Below are 6,823 nucleotides of genomic sequence, written 5' to 3'. Positions count from 1 at the left end.
CCCTAGTAGCTTTCTTTTAAGCAGAGTTTCTCAAACCATTTGGGTCAAATTCCAGCTCTGCTTCTTACTAGTTCTGTGACTTTCCGCGAGTTATTTGACCTCTCTGGGCCTCAATTTCTTCATTTTTAAGGGAAGGACAACAATATCTTATCTTATAAGGTTGTGGTGAGGATTAAGTAAGAACATTAACACATATGAAACACTTAGAACAATGCCTGGTACACAGTAACCGTCAACAACTAAGGAACAGATATGTTTATTGTGTATAACATAAAGGCTGTATTACTTGAAATAAACATAGAACTATTGCAATTTAAGACGTTTGCCCGTATAAACTCCAAGAATCATCTCTATCACCATCAGTGACACAATAACCACACTTTAGGAAAGAGCTTGACCACTGCCCCCACCCCCCATCCTTTCTGAGATGATCTTCTCATTGGCTTCCATGAGAATTTAAGGTGTCCCAGTCTCCTGGTTTTTCCGGTGCATCTTTAGATTCTTTGCTGAGCTCCTCATCCCTTGACCCTCTCATTTATACTGATTCAATCTTATATACTTTCTTGGGGCAATTTCATCCACTCCCATGGACTTAGCATAAGGAGACCTGCATTATCTAAACCTTTCTCAACTGGGGTCCTTCCTCTGAACCACAGAATGCAGAAAATGACTCAAGTACCTAACTAGTACTCTACCAGTACTCAAATACATAACTAGTGCTTTGTTCTATATGTACAAGAGCTAAAATCATTGCTCAGAAACAAGTTCTGGATGCAGGGGAGAGATGTGAATTCATCCCAGACAATAGAGGCCTTTAGGCCATTGAGGCTTACTTCTCTAGTGGAGCTCCAGTTGAGAAAGGCTCCCCAACCCCATGTCCCTACCCTATATTTCTTTTTTTTTTTAAAGATTATTTATTTATTCATGAGAGACACACAGAGAGAGGCAGAGACACAAGAGAGGGAGAAGCAGGCTCCCTGTGGGGAGTGCAATGAAGGACCTCATCCCAGGACCCCGGGGTCATGACCTGAGCCAAAGGCAGCCACTCAACCACTGAGCCACCCAGGAGCCCCTCTTAACCCTATATTTCTTCCTAAGGAAATGGCACCTGTATCCACCTTGTTGTGCAAGCCAGAAACTGTGCAGTTATTCTGGAACCTCGCTCTGTCCTCTCCCCAATCCTCTGTCATCCTCCATAATCATTTTCCACTAGTGGATAATTCTCTCTAGCTTAATATCCTTTGACTCTCTTCCCTTCCATTCTCCTCACCGCCAGCACCTTGGGCAGTCCATACCATTTTGCCCCATGATTGTTTAAAAGCAACCTGTAGCCTCCTTGTTCTCACCAGTCTACCCAGCACTGCTTCTTGGGAAATCTCACCAAATATAAATCTTATTCCGTCTTAATCCCTCTGCTGGCTCTCCAAAGCCTTTCTGATATGCTCCAAACCCTCCACATGCATTGCTGGTCATTCTGTTATACCGTCCGCTCCCTCCCTGTCATTCCACTCCCTGCTCACCTTCTGCTCCGGGTAACCTCCCCCTTTTACCCACTCTCATGCCATCACCCCCTTCTTCTGCAAAATTCTTACTTCAGTCTTCATCTGGCATGTTGTACCTGTGAGCTCCTCCTCTGAGGGGCAGTCAGTCCTCTCAGTTCTGCTGTCTCAGAAGTTGGCAATGTTGAGCAGAACCTCCACGCAGATGAGAGTCCCCCTGTGCCGTCTCCTGTTCCAGGGAGCCAAGTGTACTCAGGGGGAGCAGCTTTGCATCTGTGAGCGTTTGACTCACAAAATGGTTAAACTGGGAGAAGATCGGTTTTCAAATGAAGGTCTGTGCCTCTGGAGAAGGGCAGTGCCCCGGTTTGTGGCGGCTCAGAGCCTGTACTTTCGCTGTTGGATGATGTCCTAAGATAAGTTGAATTAATAGCTCAGTTATGAAAAATGACGGGCTGGCACAGTCTCTTGTTTTCTTAGCAGAGCTGTGGCTGCCAGCTTTGCTGTATTCGCTAGTCTTGCAAGGCTCTGAGTCTCCTGGGAGCTCCCAGTAGTAATCACATCTGTGGCATGGATGTTTCCAAAAGGCTGCATTGGAGAGTCAGCCAAAGATGTATAGCAGCTAAATTACTTTTTAAAAAAATTTATTTATTTGATTTGAGGGAGACAGAGCACGAGCAGAGGGAGAGGGAGAAGCAGACTCCCTGCTGAGCAGGGAGCCCAACGCAGGGCTGGATCCCAGGACTCCGAGATCTTGACCCGAGCCGAAGGCAGACGCTCAACTGACTGAGCCCCCCAGGTGCCCCTGAATTACTTTTTTTTTAAAAAAAGATTTTATTTATTTTATTTAGAGAGAGTGAGTGAGAGTGAGGGGAAGGGGCAGGGGGGAGAGGGACAGTCTCAAGCAGACTCCGTGCTTGGTGCAGAGCCCAACATGGGCCCCATCTCATGACCCTAAGATCATGACCCCGAGAAGATCACGACCCTGAGATCACAACCCTGAGGTCACAACTGGAACAGAAACCAAGAGTCAGACCCCTAACTGTGCCACCCAGGCATCTCAGCTAAATTACTTGTGATCAAAGAATTTTTAACCAGACACTCATGGCGGGGCTGCAGGGAGTCTAGGAACCGCCCCCCTCCCAAAATGATAGGTTTTTTGTATATGTTCATGTGTACATTTCACTTGCAGAGAAGGTCCACCGCTGAGGACTGAGATACAGTTGTTCCCTTTGGATGATCAGACTGAGTTTACCCATCCATTAAAATCCTTGAACACGGGGGCCATCTGGGTGGCACAGTTGGTTGAGCACCCAACTCTTGGTTTCGGCTCAGGTCATAATCACAGGGTTGTGAGGTCCAGTCCCATAGTGGGCTCCGCACTCAGCAGGGAGTCTGCTTGAGATTCTGTCTCCCTCTATCCCTGCCCCCACCTCGCGCTCTCTCTCTCTCTCTCAAATAAATAAATATTTAAAATAAAATAAAATATTTGAACACTTGTCATGATATATCAGGCACTGTCCTAAGGACTAGGGATGATGGGGAAAAAAACACCCACATAAAAGCATCTGCCCCTGTGACCCTTATATCCTAGTAGGATAAGGCAGGCAACAAATTGAGGAAGTAAGTTACTTTCTATTTTATAAGGTGCCAAGAGCCACAGAGAAGAATTAAGCCAGGTTGCACTGGGGAGAGGTTAAGAAGGCATCAATGAAAAGATGACACTTAAAGACTGGAGCTGTTGAGGGAGCCAGCCACGTGGGCATAAGGGAGCAGGGCATGCCAGGTAGAGGGCACAGCAAGTGCAATGGCCCTGAAGTCCCAGAGGCATCCACAGGACTCTCTCTTCAGAGTTGCTTTTGCTTGACATTAAGGCAGACAGGAGGGGCTAAGAATACATCATCACCTTCCAGAAGAGTGGAAGGGCTGAGCGTCTCAGGTCAAACCAGTTTTTGTTTGATGGCCCAGGCTAGTTTGCCTCCCCGAAGATGCACAGAACAAGGATATTGCTCTGGATCAGGGACGGACCTTCGTTATCATTCAGCCCTGCCGGTCCTCCTATGGGATAGACACATATATACGTTTGGTTCAAATTCCAATTGTCATTTTGATCATTGGCCATTTTCAATAGATGGCCTCTCAGTAGAAGTACTTAATAACTCCAGGGGGGAAAGTGAGAGTACATTAAGATTCAAGGGGAAGACTTCACCTTGTTTTCAGCTAAATTCTTTTTGTTCCAACAGCTAGACTCATTTGACAATATTTTGTATATTTGTAATTCATTGTAAAGATTTTGACTTTTAGTGAAATGGAAACTCATCAGAGAAGAAACATTTCATGATCCTACTTATATTTCTGGAAATTTTATTGTGGTAAAATATACATAAAGTCAACCATTTTCAACATTTTTAAGTGTCAGAGTTTAGTAACATTAAGTACATTCACATTGTTGTGCAATCATCACAGCTATCCACTTCCAGAACTTTGTCATTCTCTGTTCTGTAACTCTGTACCCATCAGACAAGAACTCATCGTTTCCCCCTCCCTCCCAGCCCCTGGTAGCCACTGTTTTACTATCTGTGTCTACGAATTTGATACTCTAGGTACCTTATATTAGTGGAATCATACATTTGTCCTTTTGTGTCTGGCTTATTTCACTTAGCATAATAGCTTCAAGGTTCATCTATGCAGTAGCATGTACCAGAATTTCATTCTTTTTAAAGGCCACATATAATATTCCATTATATACATATGACATATTTTTTCTTTTAATTTTTTTATTGGAGTTCAATTTGCCAACATATAGCATAACACCCAGTGCTCATCCTGCCAAGTGTCTCCCTCAGTGCCCATCACCCAGTCACCCCAACTCCCCACCCACCTCCCTTCCACTACCCCTTGTTCATTTCCCAGAATTAGGAGTCTCATGTTTTGTCACCCTCACTGATATTTTCACTCATTTTCTCTCCTTTCCCTTTATTCCCTTTCTCTAATTTTTATATTCCCCAAATGAATGAGACCATATAATGTCCTTTTCCGATTGACTTATTTCACTCAGCGTAATACCCTCCAGGTCCATCCACAACGAAGCAAATAGTGGGTAATTGACACATTTTGTTTATCCATTCACTCACTGATGAACATTTGGGTAGTTTCCACCTTTTTTTTATGGTGAAAAATTTATATTTAGATTTATAGCCGGCTGGACTCAGATTAGATGATCCCAATTTTGTCGGGAACATACAAAGCATCATAGTCAGGAGCCAGTCGAACATATGCTTTCTTCTCTCCATCAGGCCGGATCAAGGTGTTGACCTTGGCCACACCAGTGTCATAGAGCTTCTTCACAGCCTGTTTGATCTGGTGCTTATTGGCCTTGACATCCACAATGAACACAAGTGTGTTGTTGTCTTCTATTTTCTTCGTGGCTGACTACTGAGTCAGGGGGAACTTGATGATGGCAGAGTGATCAAGCTTGTTTCTCCTGGGAGCGCCTTCGAGGATGTTTGGGCTGCCTTCGGAGACACAGGGTCTTGGGTTGTCGGAATGTAGGTGACGTACGTATGGATCTCTTTTTTGTGACTGCACGCCTTTCATCATTGCACTGCTTTCTTAGCTTTCAAAGCCTTTGCTTTGGCTTTGGGAGGGGCAGGGGCTTCCTTCTTCACCTTCGGGGACATCTTCATGAAAGGAAGTTTCCATCTTTTTTAGCTGCTGTGAACGATGCTGCTATGACATGGGTGTACAAACATCTGTTTGGGTCCCTGCTTTCAGTTCTTTTGGGTATATGCCCAGAAGAGGAATTGCTTAGCAAATGGTAATTCTGTATTTGATTTTTTGAAGTACCGCTCATACTGTTTTCCGTGGTGGCTGCACTATTTTACGTTCCTACCAAGAGTGCACAAGGGTTCCAGTTTCTCCACATCCTCACCAATCCTTGCTTTTTTGATAGTAGCCATCCTAATGGGTGTGACTGTGGGTTTTAATTTGTATTTCCCTAATGAGTGATGCTGAGCATCTTTTCATGTGCCACACTTAACATTTTACAAGCATCACTCTGGCTGCTGTACTGAATGTTCTTAGCTATGGGGTGAGGTGGAGGGCAGGAGGCAAATGTGGAAAGAGGAAGACCAGTTAGAAGGCTATTGCACTTGTCTAGGTAAATCACAATGGCAGCTTGGAACAAGGTGATGGCAGTGGAACTGGTAAGAAATCATGGGATTCTGGGTAGATTCCAGGTGAGAGCTGTTGAGATTCAAGAGGAATGTGAAAAGGAGTCTAGAATGACTCCTATATTTGTGGCTGTGCAAATGGCTATTTACTGAGATGGGGGACACTGGGGGAAGAGTATGTGGGGTAGATGAGGTGTCAAGAGACTGATTTGGGGCATGTTAAGTTTGGATGCCTATTAGACTTTCAAGTGGAGATGTCATGTTGACAATGGATATGAGAGTTTGGAGACCAAAGGTATTTCAATTATCTTTTGCTGCTAATAAAATACCCTAAAACATAGAAATTTGAAACAGCAACATTATTTCTTAACAATTCTGTGGGTTGACTGTGCTACGCTGGACAGTTCTGCTCTATGTGGCATCAGTTGGGGTCAGTCACTCGGCTGCTTCAGTTGGTGGCAGGCCAGAGCAGGACGGTCCTGTGATTTCACTGACTGCCTGCACCTCAGGTCTACCATGTGGCCTCTCCATGTGCTTAGCTTGCAGCATAGCATGGTGGTCACAGGGAACAGACTTCTTATCCAGTGGCTGGCTTCTCCAGGGAGGATTAGAGCAGAAGCTGTCAGGACCCTTTTTTTTTCTTTTTTTAAAATTTTAGTTAGCATACAGTGCAATATTGGTTTCTGGAGTACAACCATCAGGCCTCTTAAAGGATAGGTCCAAATTGACATACCGTCTCTTCTACTATATCCTGTTTGTCAAAACAAGTCACTGGGCCAGCTCATGTGCAAGGGGAGAGGAAACAGATGCTACCTTTTGATGAGAACAGTGGCCTGTGCCTACGGGGATGGGAGGAATCAATGGCCGCCATCTTTGGAGACTAAACACCACAAAGGGAGAGGTCAGGGCTGGTGATAGAAGTTTGAAAGTAATCAGAAGATAATCACTATTTAAGCCATGGTACTGGGTAGGATTACCCACCCAGGCAATGACTCTAGGTGGTAGGAAAGAGATGGAAACGCTGATCTCCAGGGTAGTCCAACATTTTGCACTTGGAAGGAGGAGAAGCCAGCCAATGAGACTGAGAATAAACAACTAATAAGTAGTTGGAAAACACAGGGGAGTGAGGTTTGGCTGAAGACAGATGCAGTTAGC

This window comes from Vulpes lagopus, chromosome 7 (genome assembly GCF_018345385.1).
Source record: "Vulpes lagopus strain Blue_001 chromosome 7, ASM1834538v1, whole genome shotgun sequence".
Lineage (NCBI taxonomy): Eukaryota > Metazoa > Chordata > Mammalia > Carnivora > Canidae > Vulpes > Vulpes lagopus.
This window is presented reverse-complemented; position numbering follows the sequence as displayed.